Source organism: Talpa occidentalis, unplaced genomic scaffold, assembly GCF_014898055.3.
Source record: "Talpa occidentalis isolate TD23 unplaced genomic scaffold, MPIMG_talOcc4v2.1 talOcc4.2, whole genome shotgun sequence".
Lineage (NCBI taxonomy): Eukaryota > Metazoa > Chordata > Mammalia > Eulipotyphla > Talpidae > Talpa > Talpa occidentalis.
The window spans coordinates 71,882,656-71,894,721 of NW_023602073.1; the positions used below are offsets into that span (position 1 = coordinate 71,882,656).

Consider the following 12,066-nt stretch of genomic DNA (forward strand, 5'->3'; position numbering starts at 1 on the left):
ACCCTTGGTCCAACATGAACCACGTGGCCAACCCATCCTGGTCCAGAACAGCATCACTTCCCTGATCAAAGCAACAATCTCCATGATGGGCTGTGACATGACAGAGACAAGTTAAGAGTTTGTTCAAGCTTTTCATTTAGTTATTCACACAACTAACATTTCCTGAAAGTCTACTGGGTCCAGGCACTGTTGCAGTCCGTGGGGTGTTGTAAATGACAAACACAGGAGCACCTTTGCCCTCACAACATACACATTCTCCTGAGGAGACACTTGAATAACCACAATAAAATAGGATTAAATAAAGTGTTTATAATAAGTTTGAGTGAAATTTTAAGGAGAAAAAACAAAACGAAACCTGTAAAATGGTGGTAGTGGAAGGAGGATGCTGGGATTTGCCCAGGAGTCAAATAGCCATTGGAAAAGAGGCATCTCATTCTTCTGGAACCACAAGAACCCATTTCTGGTTCTCTAGAAGGGAAGAGCTTGATTGAAAATAAAGCCAATTCAGGAGAAAGCAGAACCAAGAGCTGCAGAGCAACAAAGTTCTAACAACTTCACTGGAACACCTGAACTCAGCTGTGCCTCAAGTTTTTTGTTTGTTTGTTTGTTTTCAATTAGATGAGGCAAATATCCTTATATTTTGTTTGAATTAGGTTTTCCTTCACTTTCTACAAAAAAAAAAAAAAAATACCTGACTAATGCCAACACTTTCAGGTGTATATATAGAAACTTAAAGTATCCTACAATGTGTTTCTAAGTGGAGTTCCTGCTGTACTGGATTATTAAGTAGCTAGAACTCATTTCTAATTAGCATACACATTTACATGTAAACACCTAAAATCCTAAACATTTTAAAAACAGCATGTTCACTTAAACGTGTTTAAAACAAGTTCCTGAAAGTGTGGTTTATACTATCAACTTAAGAAACCCTTTCTTATAGACTGTTCCGAGGCCACTCATACCCAGATCAAAAAATTTCAAATTCTAAGTTATTTCATATCAATTTCAAAAAGATTTTAACATACATTTTTGTCATTTTGCAGAGAATAGGCATGTTGGACTTTTTAGAAGCATTTTGTGTATGTGTGTTTATTTTTATTGAGGTAACATTGGTTTACAACATTCTGTGTTTTAGAGGTATAGGATCTCTGTCTTCAGGCATTGTTATTATTCAACACCCACCACTAAAGAACCTGCAGTCCATTCCAAGAGTCCATTGTACTCCCTCCCTACTGTTCTTGTTCCTCTCCCTTCTTCTCCGGTAGCCTCAGTTCTATCACCAGATTTCTAAGATTTGTTAATTATTTGGTTTTATCTGATTCTTTGTTTCTCTATATTTCACATATAAGTGACACCATCTGGAATTTGTCTTCCTCCTTCTGATTTTTTTGCTCAGCATAATCCCTTCCAGCTCTATGTTGTTACAAATGGCAAGAGTTTATCTTTTTTGTAGCTGAGTAGTATTTCACTGTGTATATATATCTAGCACATCTTCCTGATCCAACTCATCTATTTTTTGGGCACTTTTCCAAAATGTTCAAAAATGAGCCACTTGTAAATTTGGCTATTGTAAATAGTGCTGCAACAAACATAGGAGTGCATGTGTATTTCCCTTCAAATTAGTGCTTTTGTATTCTTCAGGTAGCTATGTAAAAATACAATTGCTGGTTCATAGAGCAGATCCATTTTTATTATTTTGAGAACCCTCCATACTGTTTTCCATAGGGGTTGGACCCATGTACATTTCCACCAACAGTGTAAAAGGGTTCTTTTTCTCAACACCCTTTCTAACATTTGTTGTTTCTTGATGTGGGTTATTCTTAGTAGTGTGAGGTGGAATCTCATTGTTGTCTTGATCTGCATTTCCCTGATAAATGACAATGAGTACTTTTTTATGTGCCAATTGGCCATCTATATGTCTTCTTTGGAGAAATGCTGATTTAATGACTCTGCCCATTTTTTTAATTGGGTTCTTTGTTTTTTTTAATGCATTGTTGAATTTAGGTAGATAAATTTTTGTTGAGAATTTTTGCATCTATGTTAATTAGGGAGATTGGTCTGTAACCATTTGGTTAATGAGGAAATCAAAGAAGAAATTTAAAAATACCTCAAGAAAAATGAGGACTTAACCTTTCACAACATATGATAGTAAGGGTCTCCCCTGGTGGCACAGCGGGAGAGCACTGGGCCGTGAAGCTGCCCCGCAGCCTCTGCAGTGCCGGTTTGATCCCCGGCCAGCCGCCAGCGAGGGTCCTACATGGTGCGACAGACCTCTCCTGCCGCCCGCTGCTCCCCTCAGCAGTGTACTTCAGTCCTTCTGCCTGCTCTGCTCCCTGCTCTAGCTCTGGTGAATTCTCTCACCCTCCCGCGCTTCTGACTGTGCCCAGTGCTTGTATAAATAAATAAATAAATCTTAATAAATAAATAAATCTTTAAATAAAAAATGATAGTAAGCAAAAGTAATACTAAGAGGGCAGTATACAGCAATATAGGCCCACATCAAGATGGAAGATAGAGTTCAAACAAATAATCTTATCTCTCACCTTAAGGAATTAAAAAAAGAACAAACAAAACCAAAAGCCAGTAGAAGGAAGGAAATTATAAGAATTAGAGCAGAAGCAAATGAAACAGAAATCAAAAGACAGTCCAAAAGGTTAATGAAACCAAAAGCTGGTTCTTTGGGGAAAAAAATAGACTAGACCCAAACAAAGGAAAAAAGAAAACTCAAGTAAATAGAATCAGAAATGAAAATGGAGAAATTACAACATTCTCAGAAATTCAGAGGATCATTAGAAATTACTGTGGGACCTCCCAGGTGGCGCAAGGGGGTGAGATGCAACCTATGAAAATATCCACAGCCACTGCAGCACAAGTTCGATCCCCGGCCAGGGAGATACCCACATGGCACTGCAGACCTCTCCCGTCTTGCCCACTGCTCCCCTCAGCAGTGTATTTCAGTCAGTCTGCCTGTTCTGTTCCCCACTCTGTCTCTGGTGAATCCTCTCACTCCCCACACCTCTGGCCTGTACCCCAAGTTCTTGTATAATTTTTTTTAAAAAAAGGAATTACCATGAACATTTGTATGCTAGTAAATTCAAAAACCTGTAAGAGATAGACAAAAAATACAACCATCCAAGACTGAATGGACAGAAATGATAACCTAAACAGAACAATTACAAGCAAGGAAACTGAAACAGAAATTAAAAAAAAAAAAAGGCTCCGATAAAACAGAAGTCCAGGGCCAGATAGTCACAAGTGAGTTCTATCAAATCTTCAAAGATGAACTAATACCTATCCAGCTCAAACTCTTCCAAATAATTGAAAGAGAGAATACTTCCAAACACATTTTATGAGGCCAACATTACCCAAACACCAAAACCAGAAAAACACAACACACATACATGAATAAAGAAACATTATTAGATAGAATGGAGACAGTTTCCACCTTACATTTTGTTGGTAGTTTTGGTTACACTTTAAGAGCCACATAGTCGAGAACCAGTGCCATCTTCTTTGGAGGGAGAGGCAATGACCCAGTCACCAGTCATCCCGCCATGTGAGGTGCTAAGTACATTAGACCGTGCTCATTTGTGTTAACTTGGCTGCCTACTTACGATCCGCCACAGCATGCCAGCGGACCAAAACCCCAATGCTACAGTGAAGCGTGTGTGAATCAGATGCCAGAAAACAATGACTACATTTTAAATTTTCCCCATTCCTCTTCATCCATTCTTCCTTTCAGTTTAATCTTGTTTCCTTTTCACCCCTAAATCAAAATAAAATAAAACACAGCAGAGCACATGAAAACAAAACAAAACCAAAAAATCAACAGTTGCTCTCCCCTTCAATCACCCAATGTCCCTGTGGAGTATCTTTTCACATATGCAGCCAATCATTGAGCAGGACTTCTGCTCCCCCAAAACAACTAAGAGGACCCACACAGGGGACAAAGAGATAAGCACCCCACATTGGAAGTGAACCTTGAACAGTTAAGAAGGAGACATTTCCTCAGGGCTGATTAAAAGGAGGCTAATCTAACTTCGCCATCTGAGGAATCAGAGGGACCCCACTCCAGGCGATATGAACAACAAAGAAAGAAGATTCAAAGGAATTCTCAGAGATGGGAATGAGTCATCAGCCAGGATGAACTGTCCTTGGCCTTTTCTTCTCCTTCCCATTGAGGCAAATATGAAGGAATCTCTCTCACTTTAGCAAAGTAAAAGGACTTCAAACACACCATTCACAGTTACCTGCAAGAAGGGAGAGAAAGGAAAGGCTTCTTTTTCCTGGGTTGAATGTTTGCATATGCAGCAAATCTGTTGGGCTGCCATAGCTGTCCAAGCAGGAGCAGGGAAAATTAGAAAGAGACTGCAGAGCAGAGAAAGGGATGATGAAGAACAGCTTTAAGTAAAAAGATTCGCAGGTTTTCTCTGGATCGAGTGGATTCTGGAAAGGCAGTTTGACTTGAGTCAGCTTTCTAGTACTCCATCCAAAATAAACTCCAAGGTGGAAGCTAAGGAAACAGTAAAGCCAGGAGGAACTTCCACACTGGACAACTGTGCGTGCAATGGGAAGGGCTCCTGCAGGTTTGTGATGTTCACATGTGGGTCTCTTCAGAGAGAAAGTGAATAGCCAGTCAGGCAGCAGCACTCATCGGAGGGTACAACTGCATAGCAGAATAAAAAGATCGTTGACCTTTCATAACCTCTTTTACCTGTCCCAGACCAGAAATTTTAAAATAAGAAGGATGGGAAGGGAGAAGGAAGGAATTGGTTAGGTGCCTGCCACTCCAAGTGCCTCAGGCTAGAACTACAGGAGGGAGGAAAGGAATACAAATTGAATAGTATACAGCTTTTAAACTGGATGAATTCTGACTGACCCTTTCAATATGGAAAATCAACTGGAAAGCTATGGAGTCCACAATCACCATAAAGAACAGGAGGGCAGCCTCCTCTGGTGGCGCAGGAGGTTGAGCAATGCCCTGTGAAGCTGTCCGCAGCCTCTGTAGCACTGGTTTGATCCCAGTCAACCAGCAAGGGTCCCACATGGTGCTGCAGACCTCTCCTGTCGCGACTGCTGCTCCCCTCAGCCGTGTATTTCGTCAGTCTGCCTGTTCTGCTCCCTGCTCTGTCTCTGGTGAATGCTCTCACCCTCCCATGCATCTGGCCTGTACCCCCTTTCTTCAATAAATAAATAAATAAATAAATAAATAAATAAATAAATAAATAAATAAATAAATCTTTAAAAAAAAAAAAAAGAACAGGAGGGAAAAATCCATCAGAATACTGCTGAAGACAGAGACTAAAGAAAAATAGCCTGTCCTAAGTCATTTCTATCTAGAAAGTTTGAGTCTTTCAAACATCCCTAAAAATGTACCTCTTCCATTTATTCAACCCCTGTGGCCAAATTCACACCCCACACCACAAGTAACCCATGAAATTCCAGGTGATATATTTTGATGAAAAGTGCTAGGGTTGGTAAAGCACCTCTTCAATACTGAGGAAACCCAAAATCCCTGGAAATTAGGGGAAACCCTACTGTACACTAGAAAATAAGATTCCAGAAGATGTTAGGATAAATTGGGGTAACATTGGGAGGGCATGTTCAATTATAACAAAAGCTTTCAACCATCTATATTTTTTTTAACCTCTGCTATTTGATGGGGCTCATCTGTGTTTTCTGCTCTGTGCTAGGAATTTAATAGGCATCTTTGTTTCCTTGAATTCACATACCTTCTTACTCAACCTGCAGTTTTATCAAGAGCTCATAAATCCTTCATTTTGTCTAAGTTTGTTTGCACTGTGTTTCTGTCCCTTAAAGCCAAACAATTTAAGAACAGTAAAGTTACAAATAAAAATTCCATGCCACAGCTATGGTTTATATTCCAGCCCAAAGGAATGAAAAACAGAAGGGAAAGAGTCATGGTCTATAAGACAGAGGTAAAAAGCAGGGGTAAGAGAAGATGTTATGAATGTAGAAGAGACAAAACTGGAAATGATTGAGCAGGTGACAAAAGAGCAGAGATGAGAAAATGTTTTGTTGGTAGATAGGAAACATTTAAGATGAAAATGGGCTCTGGAAGTTTCATCCCACATTAAAGAACATGCTGTGATACAATGATAGGCGATGTCTCTGATCTTGTTCCATCTTAGGGAAACAAGGAAACACACAAGAAGGACCCTGTACTTCTCACAAGGATCTGTACACCATAGTGAAGAGGATGATCTAGTACTAATGACTTTAATCACTATTTTAAAAATGGAACTCTCTGTGTTAGAGGCAGGCTGGTGAGACTGGGGTCCAGGCTGACATGCAGACAGCTTGGTGGGATTTGACGGGATCCTTTGGACTCCACCCCCATGCCCTGCTACCTCTTTACAAATCCCAGCATGCCAGAACTGAACTTCCTGAACAGGGGGATTGGAAAAAAAGGAAGGAGAAGTATGGCCATTGTGGAACAGGGAGGAGCAATGGAAGACTCCAGGCAGGCATCCTCTTTTCTTTGTTTGTTTTGGCCTTAGTGCTTTAGCGCTCTTCAGAGACTGTGGCCCTCTCGTGGATTCCCCTGGCACAGCACATTTTCACTCTTCCAGCCCTCCAGGTTCTGCCTAACCTTCCTGCCAGGTCCTTGTTCTCCTGGCATCTTTGCTTTTGGGCCTTAGACACCTGTCTCTAGGTCCAGCCTGTTTGGCTGAGTAAATGTCCACAAGGGGATGCGCAAATTTGGAATTTGATAGGTAATCTGTATTTTGAAATCCTTCTCTTTCTCTCTCTCTTTCTGTCTCTCCTATAAACTTCTCACTAATTACAAATCTTTAAGCACACTAAAAACTGACTATTTTGCTTTCTGTGTACAGATGAAAGGAACCCCTAGATAGCAGAATAGGCAACATGGGTTTTTCTCTTTAACAATTGGGGTACCTGGGCAGCCCTCACTATTGCCTGGTACCAGTTTTGGTTCCCTAACCAAGAACAAGCCTTCCAGTATCATCTCTTCTAAGGAAATATTACTTTGAATGTAAATACAGAGATTTAAAAAAAAAAAAGTCTCATGTGAATATTTCAAACCTTTATTACTCAACCCCCAAATACTTCATTATTTGTGAATCCTGAAGCGCTGTGAAGAAACATACAGATTTTCTGGGGCTCAGTATGAAAAGCACTGACTAGGAACAGCCTCCTCCATGCAGCCTGCCCCATACACACCAGGCCATGCTTCAACACAGCCTGGCACCCTCTAGGGCTCAGCAGTGGTGACCATATCCAGTACTTAGGAAAAGCAAGAAGGTTGACTACAGATACTCGGTAGTTTTTGAAGAAAAATAAACCGTATCTAAACTTGATCATTTAGGCTAACTTTTTCTTATTTATTCCTATCAAATTCTCATGTTCTTAAAAATTACATTCGTGTTTTCCTAAACCAAGCCCCCCAAAACTAGCTCTTCTCAGAAATTTTCATTTACGTGGAATGCCCGTGTCTTGTAATTTCTTTAAAAGGACAAAGACAGAAGTCCACTGACGGCCGTAAGACTGCCTTTTCTCCTGAGGAACTGTCAGCCAAATTTCTTAGGGAGAAACTGGAAATGAAGTGAGAGACATTGATAAATTTCCCTGCTGAACAATCAATAAAAACCCCACCGTCCTGCTCAGACTCCCACTGTGGAAGCAAGGGCCGTAATTACATTGTCAAAAATTCAAGCCGCCCAGGCTGACAGCGACCCCCTTGAAAAGTGACATGTGATTGGCACCCCAGTTTGAAGTGGCAAAGCTGGATCAGCAGTCAGAGTTGGGGAAGCAAAAGACGAGTGAAATTTCCTTATTGACCACTACCCCCCAAAACCCAGTCTGCCACTCTGGAGGAATCCTGCCACGCTTGGTCACAGAACACTGGGAAGTCAGCAGCTGACAGAACTTACTAAGCAATCCGAACAGCTCCAGAGATGGATCCAGAACACACCCAGACCCAATCCACACCCAAAGCCAGAGAAAAAAGAAAGATGCCACTGCCTGCGGGTGTGTGTGCCCATGTGGATGTGCACAAATAGTGTGAGAGTACAGGAGTGTGTGAGAGCTTTTCTGCATTAAAAGAAAAACATGAAGTGTGCTTTCAACTCTGTCTTTCTTCTTGACAGTTGAACAGCAAAGACTGTTTGCTTAGCAGTTTTAATCTATGATAAAAATCAGCCAGAGCAGGAAGATGACAAGGGACAGCAACAAAGAATGACAACAGAAGGAGAGGGCAGGCAAAGCTATATCACAGACACGTGGGCAAAGCTACATTACCCACACAGAGACCCATTTGTGTGATTCTCTGACTGATCTGGATTCAAATTAGTCAGATCTCATAGATGTGAGGAATAAAATGCCTGTGCTTTCTCAGCAGCGCTCTGCTTCTGGCTATACTGCAAAAGGTTTCTAAGAAGCCTTTACTGTGACCTGCCCGGGAAGGGTGGTTATCCTCTGCTGGGAAGCAGCTGCACCACAAGAGATTAAAATCAAAAGGTGTTCACTGGGTGGAGGGAGCAGTGCACAAGATGCCTGGGAATACTGATCTCCAAAGCCAAAACCTCCGTCTTGCTCTGAGGAAAAGGGGAGACAAGGAAGTTAGCAAGGAGGAAAGTCTTTAAGCACAGTTGGCTTCCTGCCCTGTCTTCCTTAAGAGAAAATACAAGATCGTTGGCACTAGATATTCAGCGCTTTGAGTATATAGGAGGAGAAAAGATTATAACCAAAAAAAAAAAAAAAAAAAAACAGTCATAGTTAACACTGCCTGAGTGTCTGCCAGCTAATTCTGAGCAGTTCACAGGTAGTAAATGAACGAAGTAGGGACTGTTTTCCCAGTTTTAAAGACATTAATTTGGCCAAGGTCATAACTAGTAAGTGGAATAGCTGGACTGATTTCTGATTCCAAAACTGTTAACCACTAAAAGCAGTGCTGCTCCAAGTACCATCAGTAGCCTCTGGACCCAGTCCCCTGGGGGCACCACTAAAACGCACCCTCCCAGGTCCTCTTCCAATCTACAAGTCAGACTGGGGTGAGATGCAGAAACCTGGAGTTTTCTCAATCTCCCCAGGAAAGTCCTCTGTTCACTAAAGTTGGTGAATCTCCTCGTGACATCATCTGGGAAGCTGCGTAAATGCTGGGTCATTAGGGACGTTCTGGGTGCAAAGCCGTGAATCAAGTTGCTCAGTGTTTTGCATACTTGACAGCAAAAGAAAATTAGTTTTTCCCTAAAGCTCCAGTGTCTCCAGACCCACCTCTGGCCCTGGGAAAAGGCCAGTGAAATTACGTAACGATTTTAACCATGATATACCGCCACGCCGGAGGGGAAATCAGTTCAAGACCTCAGGTGTTAAGGGAGGAGGGGTGAAGGGAGAGGATTGATGAGTCCCAGGCTCCGGCTGGGATCCTCTCAGCGACCCCAGGAAGGGGATCCCTTTCACAGCTGCCTAAGCTCTTTTCCACATAATCCCTTCAAATGAAAAAAGTGCTGCAGCCTCGCCTCAGCTTGCATATGCCTGCGTTCATGACACGAGCTCCACGGTTCAGGAGAGATGAGAGATCCTCGTCACTCCTGTATTGGCAGGGTTTTGAGGAAATGCGTAACCTAGTTTTTGACAACAACCTAACCCTAGGAATATAGAAGAGGAGAAAACAGGGGCTTGGGGATGAGGGACAGAGAAGAAGAGAAGGAGAGAAGATGGTTATGAGGGGAGCAGCGAGGTGTCCTTGTTCTTGATATCCAATGACATGACAGGGCTAAAGCAGCAACATTTTTAAAGAATTCTCAAACATTAAAAGCAGCTACTTTGTTTAATTGTCCTATATTGATTGTAAGCATTGGCACTAGGGATTCTTTTAACCTGATGTCTTTTTTTTTTTTAAGATTTATTTATGCAAACAAGAACTGGGGTACAGGCCAGAGATGTGGGGGGTGAGAGGATTCACCAGAGAGAGAGTGGGGAACAGAACAGGCAGTTTGACTGAAATACACTGCTGAGGGGAGCAGTGGGCAAGTCAGGTGAGGTCTGCTGCGCAATGTGGGTAGCTCTCTGGCTGGGGATCGAACTTGTGCTGTAGTGGCTGCAGATAGCTTCATAGGTTGCATCTTAACCCCTTGCACCACCAGGGAGGCCCTTAATTTGACATCCTTTTAAATACAAGAAATATGGAGCATAATTAAAGCACAGGGGCCTAAAGGTATATTTATAAGCTCTTTCACTGATCCTTCATAATAGGACATGAGCATGACAAGGGGTCAGAATGAAAGGAGCAGAGTAAAAGAATTAGTTTTCACTCTCCTTCATCTGAATCTCCATACCTAGCAAGAGTTGTACCATCCGCATGGCACTAGACAGTGCCTCTCAACCCAAAGGACCCCTGCTCATCTTTAGGGTCTTACAGATGACCTGTGACTGTGTGCCCTCTTGCTCTCCTGTTGTGCTTTCTTCAGTGGCCAACAGCAGCACAGTGTGTGAGTGATCTAAGTGGCTATTGGACTGGAGCAAACATGGCTAATGTGAGAATAGACAAAAACCTTTCGTGGGTCCTGGGTTATAAGATCAATGTGAGTCTTTGCTGATGAAGATAGGAGAAAGAAATTCCTCCTGAGAAGAACCTACGAGTATTATAAGCATTTTGGATTTCTGTCCAGATAATTCTTATGGGTTTTAAAAATCTTATAAAAATTAGGGGCCTCCCCTGTGGCACAGCAGTTGAGCGCTGGGTTGCGAAGCTGCCGTAGCATCTGCAGTGCCGGTTCGATCCCCGGCTGCTCCCGGCCACCAGAGGCGGGTCCCATGTGGCGCGCTGACCTCTCCTGCCGCCTGCTGCTCCCCTCAGCATTGTACTTCAGTCCTTCTGCCTGCTCTGCTCCCCGCTCTGGCTCTGGTGAATTCTCTCACCCTCCCGCACTTCTGACTGTACCCAGTGCTTGTATAAATAAATTTAAAAAAAAAATTAACCAAGTGTCCAGCATTCTGCCTGGTCTGTAGTCAACACTGAATAAAGGCTTGACAAAAAAGATCTCCTTTCCTCTCATGGTAAGATAAATGAGATAAAAGAGTGTTTTTTTGTAAACAATGATTTGAGACCCACAGTTTGTAATAGAGACTTGGGCCTCCCTGGTGGTCTAAGGGTCAAGTCTCAGCTCTATCACTGCTACTGCCTGAGTTCGATCCCTGGCCAGGGAGCTAAGCCACATGGCACAGCAGACCTCCCCTGTCTTGCCCGCTGCTCCCCTCAGCAGTGCATCTCAGTAGATCTGCCTGTTCTGCTCCCCACTCTATCTCTGATGAATGCTCTCACCCCCACACACACCTTTGGCCCCAGTTCTTCTGCCAAAAAAAAAAAAAAAAATTGAGTCTTGATAGAGAAAATGCACTCTTCAATAAAGCTACACACCATGTCTAGAATAATTATTCTATGATTGATTGCATAGTATTTTATTTTGCTAAAGTAGAAATTTCAATGTGGACAACATAACATTTTCTAAAAATTGGCCCAGTATCAGGAGCCTACACTTCTTAAGAAAGTTTTTTATTGAGAACTGACATATAGCATTGTATTAATTTCAGATTACAACATAATGATTCAGTAGATGTATTTGTTGTAGAATGAGCAAGCAGTAAGTTTAGTTAACATCCACTACCACACATAATTACAAATTATTTTTCTTGTGATGAGAATTTGTAGGAACTAATCTTTTCACAACTTTCAAATGTACAGTATAGTGTTAACGATAGTCACCATGCTATAGATTACATTGCCTGAATTTATTTATTTATAAGTGGGAATTTGTACCTTTAAACCATGGATCCCACATTTTTATCTGTCTTTGTTTCATGCTATGTAAACAACAGCATATAAATACCCACTGAAAGATACTTAAAGCTCATCATTTTATACTTATATTTTCCAGTTGATATTAAGGATTATCCCAGCACAGTTAGCACTTGTAAGGAAGTTTCCTAAATTGCAAGGAAAATAAAGATATCCATTTTGCAAAGTAGGATTCAGTACCCTGAAGACAAATAAAATTGGAGCAGAAACGAATGGTAGCCTAA

The 12,066-nt window shown here is 41.8% G+C and overlaps 1 protein-coding gene across 3 annotated transcripts in view; it reads right to left on the reverse strand.

The window, feature by feature from the left end:
- PKHD1 (PKHD1 ciliary IPT domain containing fibrocystin/polyductin) overlaps positions 1–12,066 on the reverse strand; it is a 445,188-nt gene that overhangs the window by 284,517 nt on the left and 148,605 nt on the right. The gene's annotated exons all lie outside the window — the stretch shown is intronic.